Genomic DNA, 18,645 nt, shown 5'->3' with positions numbered 1-18,645 from the left:
AGCAAGTCCCCAGGGATGCCATCAGGGCCGGCTGCTTTTTGTGGCACGATAGTGCTAATGGCATACTCCACTTCCTTAGTTGTAAAAGGGAACTCGTTAGAAGCATCCTCTAAAACATACAAATTAGATGTACCTAAAACGCTAGTCCCATGCTGGCAGGTATACAGTTTTGAGAAGTGGTCAAACCATGCTTGGCTAGTAATATTGCATGTGTTGAGGTCGCTATCTGGTCTATGTCTAGCTCGTATCGTATCCCAGAAGCTTCTAGCATCTTTGCTAGAGCTAGCATCTTTTAGTATTTGCCAATACTGCTCTTCCCACTCCTTTTATGCATTTTTTATTGCCTGCTTATACTCTTTCCTAGCGCCTTGATCAGGGCAGACTTTTTGTGCCTACATGTAGAAGTGAACCAGTCATGCGCACCCTTTAACTTCTGGGACCCTGTCATCTTACCCCCACGTACTTGCTTCAAAAATACTTTAACTATAGTCTTGATGGTATCCTGGAAGACGATCGTTGCCCTACCTAGAACAGGGTGGGCTAAAGAGATAGTGTCCAGCTCCCTTTGCGAGGATGTTAATGCTATGTCCATGGCCTCTAGCTTTGCTTCATCCAGGGCTTCTTTACACCACGTAAGGTGCCTCCCACAGTTTGATGGAAAGACTTTGGGGACAAGCTCCAGTTTACTTGGTGGTACTACATTTGATATTCTGGGCCACAAGCTCTTAAGGGTTAGCAAAAGTGAATTGTGGTCACTATCTACAGTGGGTAAGACAACCATATCCTGAGCAATCTTCCAAAGCGTAAAATCAAGGAGGATATAATCAATCCTTGTCATGTGGTTAACCCTATTAAATGTAACAGCACCCATGGAGTCCGAAATCGTTCAACCATTAGTAGCTCTTAGCCCAAAGTCCATGGTCAATGCGTTCAACTGAATCGCCCTTTGGGACCATCTTCTTATTGGCTAAATAGTTAATATGGGTATGCCCCTCCTTACATCAACCTCACCTAGGTCCAAAAAGTCCTCTGTCGCAAGAGGCTCAAGTGTACAATTAAAATCTCCTGCGACCAGAACTTGTATACCATCATTGCAGTCTCTGAGCTTATTTTCAAGGGTGGTTACTATTGGGGACAGAGAGCCATTTTTGTGCCCCTAGCGTAAATGTTAAATAGCTCAAGGGTTCGCCCCCTATTGGGACCACTCAGCAAAATTCTAAGAATATCTGGGGAGTTGCACTGCTTTTGTGTAGTATAGCAACCCAGGGAAATGCTTACCCAGATGAGAAGCCCCCCTGAAGGACGGCCCTTCCCTGTAATTGGGGATACTGCGGGTATAAAATAGGTGACATAACTAACTCTATGGATGGGTTTCAGGCTCCACGTCTCCTGGAAGATGCACATCTTGTGCACCTCCACCAAGGTATTCCAATCTGGTGAGCCTAATTTCCTATGAATGCCTGCTATATTCCAGTTGATAACCTTAAGTAATTCAGTAGCATCTAAGGCTTGATTCATTTGGGAGTCCAGTCGTATTCTAGGGGAGTTAGATTCAGTTCTGACTGGCTCTATAGCCAGGGTAGGCTGAGGAGATAAGCCTAAGTCCAGGACATCTCCCAGATCATTTGGTTGCACTACTAGGGACAGAGGGTCACTTATAGGGATGTCTACTAAATTAGAAATGGAGGAATCGGTATAGCAGTACCCTAAGACTGGGGCATAATATTCTTGCCTGTTGCCAAGGTTTAAAGTAGGATGGATACAGTAGTTACTAGGAAACCTTCCCCAGGATTGGTAGCCATGGTTCTGCCATTGGGTTTGAGGCACTTGTTGTGGGTAGAAATGGCCCAAGCCAAATGCTCCTATTCAACTGTTACCAGACTCATTATGATGGTTGAAAATGAAATTTCCGGCGCGCATATCCCTAAAATTAACTAGGATACAATCGCCTGGGACATCCTTTACTCTACTGCCCACCCAGCCAACTCTTCTAGCGATCAGAACCTTTCCATCTATTTGCCTCGACAAAGGCCTGTTATTGTTTAACCAATATGTAGTTTTGTTTTTGAGTTCAGAATATCATTCTATTTTGCCAGGCGGTAGCTGAGGAACTCCTTAAAACAAATACATAGGGCATACTTGCCGGAGGCAAGTCGATATGGAGAGACCTAGGCCGATCGCTGTCTATTTCGCCCGATCTGAGGGCCAGATTTGTCCTCTCATTTGCTGTGTTACTAGGGATATTTTTATCTTTCAGAGTCTGCGTTGGTACAGCAATACTACCTCCCTTGGATTCTATAGTTGGTACATTACTAGGTTCATTTTTTGTCTACTTGGGGTTGGGGGGGCTCTCTACCTCTACACCAGTTATCCCTTTTTGCTGTCGGATGTTTGTTTAATTTACTCCCCTTTTTTGTAGTTGGTACTGGGGGATCATTGCTACCCATAGTCCCAGGGAGACCTTTTTGATTTGGAGAAGCAATAATGGATGGCTGCGGCGAATCTTGCAACTTCTACTCGTCTAAAGCAAAGCTATTTTTTGAGTGTAGCTTGATTAGTGCCTTTAGCGAGAAGAAGTTATCAAGGGTCCCTTGCTCAAAGCTATCAAGCCTTTTTGAGAGAGCCTTTACCCTCTCAAGTACCGGCAGTATAAGGGACTTCATAATATGTTCAATATGGGCAATGAGAGGGATATCTTTAGAAGGACTTGGTGAGCTTTCTAAGTTTAGACTTTTGCCAGAAAGGGGAATGGTATTGATATTAGAATTTCCACTGCTGGTTTGGGCAGAAGGTTTCCCCAACAGGGTCTCCAGTCTTTGCAATAAGAGATCGCCAGTTATTGGCCTTCCAGTTTCAGCTATAGTGATTACAGGGTCAGATACATAGCTACTATTATTCTTTTCCTGTGGAGCTTTATGCTTTTCAGCCCCTTTTTGTGTCCTTTTCCATGTCTCCTGCGCTCCCCTTAGTCTTTTGCGAAGAAAAGTTTTCCCTGGAAGAAAGTTCAGACCTAAGCCTAGCCAGCTGTCCTCTGGTAGTTACACGCAGACTATTTACGCTTTGGTCTCCCTCAGAAATTGAGGTCGGACTTATGGATCTTTCGCAGTTCGCGCTATTTTTGGAGTCATATGGCTGGGAAAAGGGGGTGTTCGGAGTCTGGGACAACCTATCTTGTGGGGATAAAGGTAGTATCACATAGGGCACATTGCTATTCACAGGAGATAGAACTTGGGCCGGCGTGGCCTGACGAATACCTGGGAGAGAGACAAAAGAAGGTGCCAAGATTGAATCTTGGGAGTTAGTAGTAAACATTGATACATTAGAGGGGGCAAGGTAGGGAGAAAGCCCACAGGCAGTGACAGACGGCGTTCTGTACTTTCTGTTGCGTTTGCCACCACGCCAATTGTTTTTTGCAGCATGCGATCTATCGCCGTCAAGCTAGGAAGATGAGGATTAGCGGCTGCATTTTGCTTGGGTGCAGGGACAGATCTTGAGGTGTTATGTCTTCCCATTCTTAAGCAAGCTGGATACAAAGTACACATTTGGGTGCTGGATGTACGAATAGCACTTGCCACAACCTCCCTAAATGTTATGTTATGTTATGTTATGTTATTCACACTTACATCGCGCACAGCTGCCCCAGCAAAGGGGCGTCCTGGCGCTTAACAAGGTACACAAAAAACACAACTTAATTAAAATCAGAGAAAGGGAGCAGCAGGATACAAAGATCGAAGCTAGACAAATAGAATTGTCTTAATAGCACGTCTAAACTGCAAGGGATCTTCCAGAGCCCGTAAGTGAGGGGGAAGAGAATTCCACCATTTTGCCACTAACACCCGAAAGGAGCGGCCACCGGCTCTACTCAACCTGAAGCGCGGAACAGCTGCCAGGTTTTGGCCCAAAGATCTAAGGGTTCGCGAGGGTACATATGGTACCAACAAGTTCTCCAATATTTGGGAGGCTAAGCCCTTGAGAATGTTAAAGGCAAGGCATGGGACCTTGAATTTGATCCTCTGGCTCACAGGGAGCCAGTGAAGAGAACGCAGTGTGCTAGAAACCGAGCACTGCCTTGGCAGACCTATCACCACTCTGGCTGCAGCATTTTGAACTCGCTGCAGCCGGGTGAGTTCCGACTGATTAATCCCCGCCAAAAGCAAGCTAGCATAATCCAGCCGGGACAACACTGACGCTTGATCCACTAGTTGCCTGGTGGGTGCGTCGAAGAATTTGAGGATAGGTCTTAAACCTCTGATAATGCCGTAACAGGTGGCCGCCACCTTCTTGGTATGGCAGATGAAACTAAGGTTCGGATCAAGCCAAATCCCTAGGTTTTTTATCTACGCTGCTGGAGAAGGGGTCACACCCAATTCAGGAGGCCACCACCGGTCACCCCATAACTCTGCCTGCTTGCCGACCACCATAACCTCGGTCTTTTTGGCGTTTAACTGGAGACAGTTGGAATTCATCCAGTTAGCCACTGCCCGTAGCCCGTCTCGGAACCTGGGGGCCTCCACATCAGAGTCCCCACTCAGCGTGACCGCCAACTGCGTATCGTCTGCGTATGATACCATCGTCAAGCCCCATTGCTTGACGACCGCAGCCAGCAGCCTCACGTACAGGTTGAATAGAGTGGGACTTAACGAGGAGTCTTGTGGGACCCCCAGATCCAATGGATAGGCATTAGACTGACCGGGGGGATCTCCACCTTAAAAGACCGTTCGGCAAGAAAAGAACGGAACCAGCAGAGGGCTGAATCCGTGACACCCACTTCTTCTAGGCGCTGGAGCAGAATCCTGTGCGAGATAGTGTCGAAGTCGGCACTAAGATCTAATAGCAACAGTGCCGCCGTCCGACCCATATCAAGCACAGAACGCGGATGTTCGACCATAGAAAGTAGGGCCGTCTCCGTGCTATGGCCCGCATGGAAACCGTTCTGAGTGGGGTCAAGGATATTAGCCCTAGTGAGATGGTTAGAGAGGATTCCGTTCACATGGGCCTCGGCAACTTTCGCTGCCCAAGGAAGCAACGAGACAGGGCGGTAGTTCTCGGTTTTAAGGGGATCAAGGGTAGCCTTCTTCAAGATAGGTGTAACTACAGCCTGTTTCCACCTAATAGGAACTACAGCTAAAGATAGAGACAGGTTAATCAAGGAAAGCACCGGAGTACGGCATAGCGGTGACAAAATCCTGAGCTGAGTCGTTTTTATCGGGTCTGCAGGAGATCCTGATTTAATTTTGAGGCTCAGGGTATCAAAGGCCTCTGTGGACAGAGGAGGCAGAGTAGTCAGAGGCTCACATCCTCCCAGGCCACAGCTGACCTGCTCCGGGCTAGAGGAGCCCATCGGAAATGTGCGATAGATGGCTTGAACTTTCGTAAGAAAGAAAGAGGCCAACTCCTCGCAATGGGAGTCCGAGCAGATATCCACCATGGTTGCCCTCTTAGCCGTCAGGTCCTTTAGCACTTTAAAAATAAGTTTTGATGGGTTCGCGCTGTTCTGAAATTCTTGGGCATAAAATGCTGCTCGTGTTCCACAGACCGCCCTATGGTAAATTTTGATTTTAGCTAGATAGGAGGCCTTCATTCTGGGATCGAACGATTTTCGCCACACCCTCTCAGCCTGTCTACAGGCTTTTTTAAGAAGTGCTAAAGAGCTGTCATTCCAAGGACTAGGCTCTTTCGTGCGACACTTGGACCGTACCAGGGGAATCAGAGAATCAGGAGCATGGATGATCCACTCGCAGAAAAGATCATATCCGCGTTCGACATCAGTGAAGAGGTCCAACGGAGCCTCTTCCAACAGATGGTAAAATTCCTCCAGTCTCAGTTTATTCCAGTGTCGTTTAAGTACCATTCTATCCTTCGGTATAAAAGGAGGCTCATGTATGGGGCATAACATTTTCACCAGCATATGGTCTGTCCAAGCGATCTGAATAGGGGATAGTGCTCTAGCTCCCTCTAAGTTGGTAAAAAAAGGATCAATAGTATGTCCACCCCTATGTGTAGGAGATGTGACCAGATGGGTAAGTTGCAAGGCCTCTAAATCAGCCAAAATACTGCTGATAGAAGGGGAGGTCGGACAGTCAAAATGGAGATTGAGGTCTCGAAGAATATTAAAATTAGCACATCCCAGTGCCTCAGTGCTGATTACGTCTGGGAGAGCTGCCCTGAACGCAGAGTCACAGCCTGGTGGGCGATATATCAGCATGCCAGAGAAGGTAAAATGATGGCTGATTGAAATTTTAAAAAGAACACTCTCACATCCTGGGAGGTTTAAGACCTTCCACTCGCATGGATAACATGACTTGACGGCCATTGCAATGCCTCCCCCCCTAGTAGCACAATTAAGCGTGAAGGTGGAATATTCAAGGGGGAAGGCCAGGTTAAGGATGGAGGTATCCGTGTCCTGCAGCCAAGTTTCAGTCAGGAAGAACAAGTCAGGGGACTCGTCCTTGATGAGATCATAAACCTCCGGATGATGTTTAACCAGTGATCTAACATTTAGGTTCCAAACGCTAAGATCACGCCGTCCTACCGTTCTTCTGTGTGAAACTGGCAGTTCCTGAGATCGAATAAGAGCAGGAGCGTCCAAGGACCATCCTCCACATATACAACGGTAAGGACCACATAACGGACCCACAGGAGGGTGGTCGCAATTAGTAGTCCGACCTCGGATACGCAAGAGATCCTCCCTTAAGTAGGTAATAATAGGTGACGACATGGCAAGAAGGCTAGAGCTTGGAGTCCTGCCATGACCCGCGCCTCCTTAGCGCTGACGGGCGCAGACGAGCAGGACTCTGGCACGACTCAGGCGCAGGGAAGGCGCCCCGCTGTGCGTCACCGCTGCGCTCTGAGTAGTGCGCCTTAAGTAGGCGTATCCCGCTTCGCCAGAGCTCTAGCATGCTCGAAAAATGGCCCCCAAGAATGACCCCCTCGCTCCCAAGATGGTGAGCGAAAATGACAATCCCCGGAGCCTGACCCGCTCAAACGCCGGTGATTTCACCAAAGTTATAATGCAGGTAAGTGGGCGGGGAGGAGCGCGAGCACACAATTAAAAACCAGGGCAAATAGAAAGAATACTAAAGTAAATAAAAAACGGGAGATTTTAAAATTATACACGCTAGCACAGCAGTGCTGGAATAATGCTGGTAATGTTACCTTGTCAGGGCAGAACCCTCCAATGCAGACGCCTTAAGTAGGCGTATCCCGCTTCGCCAGAGAGCTAGAACCCTACGGGAGTACGAATCTTCTAGCAGATGTTTCTATATGGCTTCAGCCCTTAACTAGTAACAGCTCTCAGTCCTACAAATAGCAGGCAACAAGATCATAAAGCAAGCTGTACAGTATCTGGGGCATAGGACCATAGGACCAAGAGGGGTGGCCCAGCCCAGCCTCTCCCGGCCACTAACGGCCACAAACGGTCCCGCCCTTGTCCTGGGCTTCTCCCGGGACGCTCCCATGCGCTCCAGCACAGCGGTAACCCGGAACTAATATATATTGCATGTTCTGTCCAGGGGGCGGGGCTGTCCAGGCAACGCAGACCAAGTGGAAGAGGTGAAGCAGGGGCTCCTGGTAAACGGAGTCCCTGTAGCGTTCGGCACAGCCCTCCTGAAGCCCTCCTTGGCCCCAAGACAGGAAGGACAACAACGGCAGCTCTCTGGTGTCCAGCACCTCCCCAGAAACCAAGTGCGATGCGGCACCCGCGCAGTGGGTGCGGCGAGTCATAGGCTTTTCTCCTCCTCCTCCTCCTCAGGCAACAAACGATGGCGGTGCTCCAATCCAGGTACAATTAAGTCAGTGCTCCCACTAGTTGCACAGATATGCAGGGTTTAAGTGCACACTCTGTCCAGGGGGCGGGGCTGTCCAGGCAACGCGGACCAGGTGGAAGAGGTGAAGCAGGGGCTCCTGGTAAACGGAGTCCCTGCAGCGTTAGGCACAGCCCTCCCTAGCCCCAAGACAGGAAGGAGAACGACGGCAGCTCTCTGGTGTCCAGCACCTCCCCGGAAACCAAGTGTGATGTGGCACCCGCGCAGCGGGTGCGGCGAGTCGTAGGCTTTTCTCCTCCTCCTCCTCAGGCAAAAATGATGGCGGTGCTCCAAACCAGGTATGATTAAGTCAGTGCTCCCCTTTAGCCAATACTCCACAGGAAGCTTGAATGGCTGCCTGGTTTGCTTCGGAGACTAGAAATCTTTTGGACATTTCGGCTTGATTTTTCTCGGTTCTAGTGAATCTATAAGACATTTAGTCCTTCATGGCAAGTAATGTATCAGCCAAGGAGTGTGTTGTTAAACCTGCTGATAAATCTATAGTTGCGTTATCGTCTGTGGTGTTGAAGTCCTTAAAAGATTTCGGAGATGATTCCGGGGGTTCATTTGTAGCCAACATGGAGAATCTATTTGAGAGGCTCACTGCTGGATGTGTAATTAAAGTCCGGTTGAGGTTCACCCAGGCGTCCCTGTCTCTGTCCCTGTCGGAGGCCACATCTAGTGCATTCGAAGTATTACTCGACCCCACCTTTAACGAACTTGAGGGTTTGGGTGCTTCTTCCAGGGGACTGACTTGACTCACACTCTTTAAAAAATTGCTCGCTAAAGCAGTAGAGGTAGACATGACTTTATAGTAAGTTTTCAATGAGGGGGTGACTTTGACCTTTAAAGAAGACACCTTCTTGCCCCTTCCCTTTCTCTTGCCGATGTCTGCCTCTTTGCCTTTTGCGTCGGGACGGTTATCCGTGGTGCCCCCTCTCTGCTTGTGCTGTCTTGTGCATGTTTTTACTTCTAAGATTGTGGGGGAGATACATGGAGGCAAGATGTGTTTAATGATGTCAATGTTTGAAGTGTGAGCCACTCTTGCCCGTAAGACGTATCTATTTATTTTTTGTAAAGGGGTATCCGCTGCAGCTAACCCACCTGTCTTTCCAGCCTCCCTTATCTCCATGCACTTAGCTTGCACCTTAACTTGGGACTCTTCCTCCTTGGTATTTTTCAGGTCATAAAAGTTGAACTCAAAGGGTGTTGGAGCTTCGTCTTTAATACCCCCGAGGGTAAGAAGTACCTCTTCTTACCTTCGTCACAGTTCCCAGGGAAAGCGCCCTCTAGCAAAGTGTAGCTACAAAGAAGTAGACTCCCTACCTGAAATCCTGAATCCACTGTCTGGTTAATTCAAACCCGGGGGGTTAAGGGCATGTCTGTGCTGTTGCTGACTCTACCACCCGCGACTCATAGCTGGAAGAAAGCAGAGTTGCATCTTTGACGAATCTGAGCTGCCTCCTCGCAGCGCCAACTGCAACTGCAAACCATGCCGCCTGCTCCACTCGCTCGACTACCAACGTCTGCAAGTCCGCCGGGCCACCCGGAGTCAGGGAAAACTAACTCAGAACGCATATCCACAGGTACTGGGGGGATGATAACTTCAGAAAACAAGAGAAAAAACAGTTTAAACAAACTCTTTTAGCACAAGCCCATAGTTAATTGGAACATCCCAAGGGGGAGCGGAGCCTCTGCCAATTAGCTGGCGGCCGCCATGTTCCTCCCCAACATGGGAGTCTCTTGACCGATATCAGTATTTTCTAACATATCAGGGGTGCAGGGAATCCTCATCAGAAAAAAATCTGTTTTTTAGTGTTTAAGGTATAACCTGAGACATAGGAGTATTTGCATATGAGATTGAGTACCGTGGATATATCATTTGTGGATTACTAATGAGTAATACCACATCATCGGCATAAGACGAAATTTTAAGTGTAATGTTTGCAATTTAGAGTCCTGTGATTTCATAAGAGTTTCAGATACTACTAACTAAAGGATCAATGGCTAGCCAAAAAAACAAAAGGGGTGATACTTGACATCCTTGTTGTATTACTCTCCAAAGAAAAAAATAATTGGAGAACTGACTATTGACAAAAGGTTATGCTGAAGGGGAGCAATATAATGTGGATATCATTTTAAAAGATACATCTCCAAAATTCAAAGCAGATAATGCTTGAAATATAAATTACCAGTTAACTTTATCAAAAGCTTTTTAAGAATCAACAGCAGGAAGTCCAGAGGGTGAAGTAAAGGTTGGAATAGTGTATATTACATGAAACAAAAGTCTAGAGTTAATATTATATGTGGGTGATGCTAGAATGTTAGATAACCTATAGTCACATTTTTTGCAAAGATTTTAAAATCTTGATTTATGAGAGAGATAGGGTGATAGTTAAAGACTTTATTCTGATCTTTGTTTAGTTTAATCAGTACTGTTATCAAAGCTTCAGTAGAAGAACCAGTAACCATTCCAGTGCTACTAAAATCAGTCAATAAGGGGCATACATGGAGAGTAAGGTTTGTAGAGAATGCTCTATAAGGTTCCGCTGGGATGCAATCTGGTTCTGGTGATATTCAAGGTTTGAGTAAAAAAATAGCTGTTAAACGTTCCTCATTAGTTATAGGTACATTTCTCTTAGACATGTTTGATTGGGAGAGTTGGGAAAGGTTAGTGGATTGAAAAAAAAGTCTATCATTTGGGTGTCAATGTAACCTGGTTTGCTATATAACGATAAATAAAATGTAACACATGTAGCTTTTTGATTTGAAATTTGTTCTCCAGCTCTTTTACTTAGTATTGGATTCTATTTATAACTCAATTTTTGCAATGCAGTTTTAAAATCCATATTGTAAGAAGATATGAATAAACTTTCAAATTTAGGAATTTGTTTATCTAAAGTAGGAGTGAGCGGTAAACTCCGCTGAGCTTGTGGAGTTTGGGGAGTTTTGCCACTCGAGTTTACTGGCTATTGCTAATAAAGAAATGATCTTCCCTAAGCTTCACACTGAAAAAATAAGCAAAAATATGCATTGGCACTGTTTGAGCTTGATGATTTTATATGATGATTTACCGTTAATTCACCAGCTTCCCATTTTATCCTGTTTTTCAATTAGATGCAGCTCAATACATCGTGCTAAAATTACATTGCTGATTGAAAGCCCCTCAGAAGAAGTGTTCAAGGCATGCTTTCTTCAGCCAAGCTTTAAGTTAGTCAGGTGCTGCTTAGCTGCATTGCATGCAAGACATCATACTAATTGGTGCCACCTACGTCAATTAACAAAACAAGCCTGAGAGACTGACATGCCGCCAGGTGATGGATGCGTCGCTGCAAGATGCAACAACAGGAAACCAAAGTCAGACTGCCTGTGGCCCACTGTGAAGCTGCTATGTATGTGTTTAGAAAAACAGGCAAAACCATCAATTCCACTCCAGAAACCTACCACCGACCACGATGTGGAAGACCGGTGGGCAAATTAATTCTGTGCTAAGCCACACCACATTCATTATCAGGGCAACTATAGCGTTTTATCATCTGACACATTACAGGCTAATTAATATTGAGAAATCCTACATTCAATCCTGAGGTAAGAGTTTGCAGTGCACAACCAACCCAAGGTCATCACTGTTCCCCACCATAGCTTCAATATGTTTCCTTCAATATGATTGGATGCACTGAATAAGGTGCCCCTAGCTCTAGCTGTACTTGGCAATATGAAGCAACATCCATTAATTGTGTATCACTGTAATACAGATTTCAGTGTGAAAAAAAACTTTCCTGGGAAATTTGCAGCATAACCTGTCCATGAAAATGGAGGTACATGTAGGAGGAATTCAGTTAATCATTCCAGTCAGGAATGAAATAAATACAATGGCACTGCTTCTTTATGAAGTTTAGATTAGTTTCAAGTTTGAATGTTTTAGTGTCAACCCACTCACAGGCTGCCAAATGAGATTGGATGTTAATAAAATGGCAAAATCACCACTCTAATAATTTTAGGTGGTTTCCTTATCATATCACAGTATTCTGCTTATATTTGTGCAAGCAAATGCATTTTATTAAATTCTTTGGAAGAAATGATTCAGTATGTAATGTGTATGCAAAAATGGGCCCACAAAGACTGTATCAGGACTTGTCTGACAACCTCCACAAGCAGGATACATGTGTCCTTGAGTTATTAAGAGGCCTAAGCTTCACTCTGGGCACAATAAAATCTCCAAACTCAGAAATGACAATAGATTTAAATATACTAACTGGTGTATGGTGGATCTTGTGGACCGGAATTCTGCCCCTCACGAAACTCAATGGAATACCACTGAGTTTTTGGGTAACTCCACGGAATTGCATGGAGTCAAACTCTGCCAGTTCCGTCTACCAATAATTTTGCACAAAACGATCTATTTTTATTGCCATCATAGAAATTGTTACCTCCTCATATAGCTTAAAAGCATTCCATAGTATGATATTAGAAGTTATGTAATCGGGGTTGAAATAAAATAATATTCAATACCATATAATAATTTGCCTTATTACCATCTTGAAGGACAGTATCAACATTCATAAGCCATTGAGAGTGAGCAACAGAAAAATGACTTGCTTGTATACATAGTGGAATCATTGCATGATATGAAATTTCAATATTTCTGATTGAAGGTTGGGTTATAGATTTTACTAAATTGATAATAATCGAGACATTTATTGAGAATTGTGTGTTTTGGAGAAAAAAATCTTTATGAGTTGAAAAATGTAATTGCTAAATGTCAAAAGGTTTTGTATTTTTAAACATAGTTGTAAGTGAATAAAAATCTTTTGGAGGTTTACATTCAGTAGAGGAAAGCCTATCTTAATGGGGGTCACATATCAAATTTAAATCACCACCAACAATAAGGCAACCGTTATCAAGATGAATAATTTCCGAAGTAATGTGATTCCAAAAACGTCAGGTCATCAGCTGTTGGGCAATAAATATTATTCAATTGCAATGTAGTAGTACCATTTTTAACTTCAACATCTAAATCTCAATGATTATCCAAGATTTGTAATAAAACATTTTTTGAAATAAAATTGCCACTGCATTTTTTTTTACCAATGGCTAAAAAAGAGAGTATGTGACCTATACATTTCTTAAGCTTGTAGGATAAAAGTCCCCGAAGTGAAAATACCGGTGCCTATGCCACCAGTACAAAAAAGATGTGTCACTCTAATATGATGATTATGCACAACCCACTCAGTAGCAAAGTTAAATCTGATATACCTGTCCATTTTAACCTGCATGCCCTGCAGAACCCCGAATCCTTGACCTGTTGTAAGCCTTCCAGCCACTGCATGTGATTCACAGCTAGCAGCTGCTACGATTCCCTGGGAAATTTGTGGCCAACTTTTCTGACAACAATGCCCTTATTAGACATGATTGGACATTGAAGTTTCATATTTATTGACCCTTAATGTGCTCATGTACTCCAGGATTGCAGTGTGCCAAATAAATCATTGCTCCCTCATTATAAGAAAGGAAAACCCCCAAAGAGGAACTAATTATTGCTTGCTATTTTTGATTTTTGGAGTCTTTAGTATGCCAACAAGGCATGGCCCAATTAGGTGCCTGTCACTCAGAATGTTCTTATGTATCTGTGTGTGGGATTTACAGTCCAATCCAGTAAAACACTGTACAAAGGCTCTACAAAGATTATTGCCAAGTTTATACTATTTGGTCACATTAGGCCCTGGCAAGAAGACCAGCATTTTACATGCTCATGTTTAAAGTTGACACATTTTCTTGAACGTTGACATTTGAGACACATTTGCATGCATGCTTGTATGGGATAATGCTCCATGAAATAACTTTGCCTACATTAACACTTCTTCTTTTTAGGTATATTATCAGAGCCTTGAGCATTCTGTATGAAAGCTAAAGTTCACTGCGCAAAATGTTGTTTTTTATCGTACGCTTTGTGACAGCTCCATCAGGATAGAGTCAATATTGGCAGCCTGACTTGGACTTCGGCATGGCAACAAGTTTAATATTTAAATAACATCACTTCTTTATTTAGTTAGAGGAGCATTTCCCTGACACTGTTGAGGTCATCCCATGCAGGAATTCCAACCTAGCTGAATCCTGTTTGCCTCTTAAGAAGGCTCCAAGATAAAGCATACCCATAGGTAACTGGGGAGTTTGATCACTTCAGGGATTCTGGCAGATTTTCCCACCCTAAAACACTTGTATAGGTAGAGCTACATAGGAGCATAACAATAACTATACTCATATGATAGCATACATTCTCTGTAACAGCACAATGGTTGATTTGTTCATTTTCTTAACCATTTTTGTGATGCTGATTACTCTGTTTTGTTTCCTTCTATTGATAATTACAGCACATATATTTAACACAGTAGTCTTATTGCTTAAAAAAAAATTGAAATGCAACTTCGAGTATTTCTTGAGTTTCCCTTTAGGGATGCAGGAGTTACCAAACAAAAGGGCTTTAGGTCTGTTTCAATCATTTTCTTGGGGATTCAGGATTGTTATGTTCTGAGGTTTCATATATCCCCTGTTACCTTGCTAGGTTAGGGGTACAGATGGTCCACTGTGAGCTATCCAGGACTGAAACTAACGTATCCTAAAGGTGCGCATGGACTCAGTCTCGCACAGTTTTATCATTTATGTTGTCCAACAAAAGCACAGTTTTATTGAGAAAGTATGAACTGTAAGACAATATTTAAGGGTAAATGGTTATCCGAAGTGTGATATATGCAATGTTTGTTTAGCAAAATATTGTTAATAACAATATCATGCCATTTAGGTAGATTTTGTATCAGTAACTGTTGGTGCAATATTTTGTAAACAATATTTATGGCACAATATTTGTGAGAAATGTTACCCCTAACATGATAACTCAAAATGTGCTCAAAATAACTTTCCTGATTCTTGATGAATAAAAATGTGTGACTGTTGTGGACCACAAGCCATCCAACCCTTATTCCGGGTGATAAAATGGAAGTTTTCAGACATTCATTTTAATTATAATAATTTAATGACTGCCTTCTACAAACTGGTTGTACTCTAATTTCCTGGAACGCTAGGCATTGCTTTTCTTACTGACAACTAAGTTATCCATCCAAGAAAAAAAAAATTCATCTGTCTTTGAGATACTTGCATTTGCTTCCTCTCTTCATTCAGTCTATCATATTTCTGTGTGTACGCCTAACTGAATGGAATTTATATCTAGAAGATCAGTGTAGAGTGAACAGTATTTCTCTTGCTAACTCATACGTGTGCATTTTCCATTTTAGGAACGCTTGAACATTCATACCTCTTTTGAAATTGTGCCACTCAGAACAATCCAGTATAGTTGTCTACAATCACTATCAGTTTTATGATTTCATTTATAGAAGTATCCATCCATAATAAAAATGTACTTACTCCTAGGGGTCAATAACAATAAAGACAACTCTTGCTGTTGATAGAAACAGGGGTCTGGAATACACAAAAATCAGGAACAAACATATGTGTACCCCAATTTAGAGAAAAGTAGACTGAACCACTTACAAAGACATTAAGTCAATGGCACTTAATGCACCTTATCAGGTTGCTAGAGGCCAGTCGTTTAGAAAACCTTCCACTTGTAACAGATCTGACCTATTCACTGCAGGGCTGGTCATTAATGTCACCGAAAATATTTTCTCCATCAGCCAACTCACCAATGCAGGCGGACTCATGCTCCACTACAAGGTTCTGTAATCTCTACACGGACTGTAATAGGAGCTGGAGTGCTGTTTTATTGGCACCTAAAATAGCCGAAAAGCAAGTTTAGCACCACAAAAGTTAACAAATATCACAGATTAGCTGGAATGAAGTGGGCTTTGCATGCAGTCAGTAAAATTATGAACAAACAGTAAAATGAAGTCCTCTCCTAAATTGTTATGATAGTGTCCATCTCCACAGAACTGACACAAAGAATTGTGATTGCAGTGAGTTACATGGCAGCTACATCATGCCTATGGTTTTAAAGCATTCATTTGGACTCCATTACAAGTTTCCTTGGCAGCCGGTAAAATGGAGTTACTAGCACCAATGGATTTCTCAGTTTTTCAGTGTTGATCAGCAGCATGAACTGGCAAACTGATAGAAACATCTTCAATTGAAACTCTCAGGGAGATTGAGGAAATAGGAGCGGAACTGGAGCTGACACGTTTGGTTATTATTAGTGTTCCCAACGAAATGGAGGATTCAATTTCTAATCCCCAGTAATACCATCCCCAGAGTTACCATATCCCTGTATTAGTTACTCTGGGGTATTGCTTAATTAGTAAACAAATAAGTGCCAGAGACCTTGTCAGCAGGCCACTGCACCTTGCACCACCCATTGCCCCTACACGCATTGCCAATGACAGTACCAATACAACTACTATCAAATTCCTACAAGTGTGAAAATTCAGACTATTCCAGGCCCTCAAAGCTATAAGAATGGCATGGGTGGTGGGTATTAGAAATGTTTAATGTATATTGAATTAATAAAGAACTGTTGTTGTGCCCATCTTTAATGTAGACAAACAGCGCCACCTTGTGGCAGACTGTCATAAGTGCCGGTGTTAGCAATTAAGTGCTTGTGCTGAGCACCGGAAACCACTGGCTCACATGAACCACCCTTCTGGGGGGCAGGATTCCTGAAGTAGTAACTGGGATACTTAGAATGAGGCCATTAGAATAAAAACAAGAAGGAAGGCTTTTCTTTAGCAAAAGATTTCAAATTGCTTATTTTCCATTAAATTAATTTGAGATGTGGTTGTGAGTCATTCTGTGTTAAGCAGCTGGGTGCAGTTTATTTGCATTTGACTGTATTCAAGATTACTCATTCACAGGATAATCGAGAGCTAACATCTCTGACACCTGTAATTACACTGATGTTTCATTTCCACAGTAACTCATTAAAATTGGACCTTGTCTGCTCCAAAGGTGTGATGAAGACATACCGATAAAATATATCTATGCATAAGGTATGCAGCGTTCCATAGTAGTTTAAACATAAACTTCTGAATATATTTTTTCTGTTTCTGTCAGGACTGAATTATTTAGCATTTGCAGCATATTTGCGTTGAATGTGGTCGCAAGCAGTGCTTTTAATAAAAAGCTTGATGCCATACTTTTGTTAGAATTGCTATATATACATGGCCCTTTCTGCATTACGTTTTTCAAGTATCTTTAAAAGTGTTGATATTAGTGTGTGCAGGGTTAATTGAAAGGACACATCGAATACCTAAACTTCATTTAGGTAGCTGTCCAAAATAAATAAGGCTCGCCAATTGTGTGCTGCTTTAATGGGCGTTGTACAAGGTACCAGATTGGGTAGCCAGTTGAAATGGATCTCCAAAAGGTTGGATGATTCAAATATCAGGACCTTATTTGACTTAGACATGAAACATTTTTGACCATATAGGACTTGATGATTGTAAAACATGGCACAATGGCTGTGTTGGTTGGTTGGATGGTGTGACTTCATACAATATGATTGTTAGTTGGCAAACCTCTTCAATCTGAGGCTTTATGATGCCATAAAACCAGCTAAAGAGTGAACATGGGGCCATATTATCAAAATCAGCAATAAGGGGCTTGATCTTATGCCCTTGTGAATTCCCATAGAAGCCCAGGTTCTGGTGTGCAGGACATCAAACCTGGGCTTCTATTGGAATTCACAAGGGCATAATATCAAGCCCCTTATCGCCACTGTCGCTGCAGTTTCCAGCCTCTAAAGCGGCGATACTGTTCTCGCCGTTCTTGATAATATGGCCCATGGATGTTTATGAGGAGTGTAGGAAGGGACTATCCCGCGGGAACAACAGAGATGGTAAGATTCTCTGTGGATAGTAATTGTCCAAGCTTGAAACACTGTTTTCTGTTGATGAACAATCAGCGAGTGTGTTTCAGTATATAAACCTAGAGTCATAACGTTGATCCTGGGTGGTATGCTTCAGTGCATTTTCTATGGTGCAAAAGGAAGCCGATGTGTCTAGAAGTATCAAAGAAGTACTGTGACATTTGTATCAGATGCTAAGTAGTTCTCTATTATGCAGAACCACTGTTTTGCTAATGTGGAAAGGTAGGGTGGAGCTGGGCCTGAAGTTTGCTGTTTTACTGAGGCCCTCTCATAATGAGCTGTGCTGGCTTAGCACAGAGCTGAGTACCTATATTTTGCATTTGAGCTGTCTAAAAATAATGCATATAATTTGGAATATCTTCGAATTAATGTGTGAGTATCACTGAGGGATAATTGGTAAAGGACCAACATTTCCTCAACTAGAATCGGGATATGACTGGCGCCAAGGAATTCACATTCAAGGCTGGCACCAGATTTAATAATTCATGCTTACTGAAGAAAACCACTGGTGGCACTATTCCGATGACTTGAGAAAGAGCGAATGACCTAATGTTCCGCAGAGTGATTAATACCTGGGTATTGCCAAATTGATACATCAGAGAATCTATAAGAATTAATTCACAAGAATGAGTCCCCTTACACAATTTGGCCTTTTTGCCTACCATCAGATGCCATTGCAGGACTTTCTAAGATCAAGGCAGAACCAAAGCAGCTCAGTCCCTGTAAATTGCAGAGACAGTCCATGCTTTTTATTCCACCAAATGAACCAGCTATCTGGAAGTACCACACAATGAAGTGACTCATATTAAAAGGAGGCAATTACATAGTTGAAAAGAATCGGAATAATCTTCACTATTATTGTAACTTATTGAAAGACAGAATGGTCAATACCAACAACAGCCATGCACACAGGAGACAACCATCCTCCACTTTTTCTACACTTTAAACACCCTCAGATTGCATGCTGTCTAA

This window comes from Lissotriton vulgaris, chromosome 8, assembly GCF_964263255.1.
Source record: "Lissotriton vulgaris chromosome 8, aLisVul1.2, whole genome shotgun sequence".
NCBI lineage: Eukaryota > Metazoa > Chordata > Amphibia > Caudata > Salamandridae > Lissotriton > Lissotriton vulgaris.
The sequence above is the reverse complement of the archived record's forward strand: the minus strand, read 5'-3'. Positions refer to the sequence as shown.